Consider the following 2,251-nt stretch of genomic DNA (forward strand, 5'->3'; position numbering starts at 1 on the left):
TTTTTACACAACATCTCTATGTAGCCTGTTGGTATAATAACCCTATCATGAGTGGGTGTGCATGTCTTGCGCTCAAGTCCCCCTTTGTAAGCTATCCTTTGACCTTAGCTTACTTGGGCTACTCCACCTTTTCACCTAAGAAATCAATTGAATTCCCCAATTGAAACATAAGGCCTATCCACTTGCCTCTCCTTATGTTATATGAATTGAATAAGTTGTTGAGGCTAAGGGCCTTTAGAATTAAAAAATGGGAAGTACAAATGAGCAAAGTAATGGAAGACTCAGGTGAGAGCCACTAAGGGGTATATTGGCAATTAATAGCCGATTTACAATTAGTGCCAGTGTTTAGTGCCCATGAGTAGTTATGCTGCTTTAATGCATGAAACATGGGGTCAAAACATGTGATCACATGAGATGGGGTTGATAATGGTGGTAAGGATTGTACCTTATCAAATAAGGGCTAGTGATTCCCTTTCTTTACCCATCTCCATCTTATACAAGTATGCCATGGCGTGATGCCTCCAGGGAAGATGCAATGGTGCGGGGGGGTAGTGGAGGTTTCGAGGAGTGCCATGTGTTTGCTTTAAGGAGAGGTTTCAACATGGAGCAATTCTGGAAGTTCAGGAAGAGCAAGAGGGAGCTTTGCATGAGGTTTGGGGGGGTAGGTGGAGGTTTGGAGGAGTGCCACGTGTTGCACAAAAGGTGATCGCACGTCGTCGTGCCACATGTTGCCCCAAAAGTCTAAGACAGAGCAGGCCAGGCAGAGATGCCCTCTGGCACAGGTGGAGCTACAGTCTAGCACGGGCAGAGCTACAGCCTAGAGATATGGGACTGAGATAGAGATTTAGCTAGATGGGGCATGACACATGGTGGGTAGAGTTGCAACCTAGCATGGGCAGAGCTGCAATCTACGATCAAGCAGACCAGGTGCACTGACATGGCTCAAGCAAGTTGTAGACTCTAGAGTCTTGAAGTGAAGTGCGGTCATGACAAGTGGTGATTGGCCATTGGCAGAAGGCACGACGCATGCAAAGTCAAACAAATTGGGCTGCGGGTCGGTTCTGCAATAGGGTCAGAGAAACGACAACACATTTAGTTAGACTAAGTTAGAGTTCAACTTACAATCTCCCTATCCTCCCTATCTCCCTAATCTCCTTTATTTCCTCCCTCTCTCCCTATTTATATCCACTGTCTATAATGTCCCTATCCCCATATCCCTAAACCCATCTCCCTAAAGCCTAAACCTATATATCCTATCTCCCTATTCCCTATCTACATAGCCCTTAATTTTGCTAATTGTATGTTTGGGACCCCCCGCCCCCCCACACCGTAATAAAAGGTGGCATATTTATTCTTTTATGAAAAGGTTGTATAAATTGTAGAAATGGCCTCTCCATCATCTGAACCTTCAATTTGCTTCTCAAGGGTAGGAGAGATCCTCAAGGTGCTCGTCAAGATGCTCCTTAAGGATAGGAGAGATCTTTGCAGATGATATTAGAGACTTTCTATGGTAGCTCACCCAACAAGACTTTGAGTACTACTTGGTGCCGCTTAGGGTGTCCCAGGCCCCTTCCTAGATCCCATCCAAAGTCACATCATAGGGCACTACATCCAAGATGAGCCCAACCCCCTCAAGTGGGTCTGCATCTGGTTCTCACAAAAGAAAAAGAGAGGGGTTTTTTTGTTGTGGTGCAGGTCAGGATTACTTTCCATCAATCCCAATCCCCTCACCTATATCAACTATTGAGGGGAGAGGATGGGGTTGCTCCTCCAATAGTCCAAGATGATGTGTCCACATCACAATGGATATCCATCTCAAGAAGGGCAAATTAAAATAGGTACCCATTGTTGTGAAGGGCAACTTTCTAGGAGACTTGTCTACAAAACATATTGCACTACTTGCAAAAATAAATATAAGAGGAGAGAGAGAGAGAGAGAGAGAGAGAGAGAGAGAGAGAGAGAGAGAGAGGCATGCATGCACGCACGCACACGCATGTACGCACACGCATGCATGCAAATACGTACACTATGTATATATGTTACAGAGATAGAGACATGGTGCTAGAATTAAAGGCATTACACACACACACACATGTGTGTGTGTGTGTGTGTGTGCACGTGTGTTGTGTAGAGAGAGAGAGAGAGAGAGAGAGATGCAATTCTAGAAAAAATATTTTCCCCAACTAAATGCTTGGCAAATTAAATAAGTGCCCATTTTTGTGAAGGGCAATAAACATACTTGCCCTACTTG

The sequence above is a fragment of the Dipteris shenzhenensis genome, chromosome 26, assembly GCF_047967505.1.
Source record: "Dipteris shenzhenensis isolate YYH24624 ecotype China chromosome 26, Dip_SZ_1.0, whole genome shotgun sequence".
Taxonomy (NCBI): Eukaryota; Viridiplantae; Streptophyta; class Polypodiopsida; order Gleicheniales; family Dipteridaceae; genus Dipteris; species Dipteris shenzhenensis.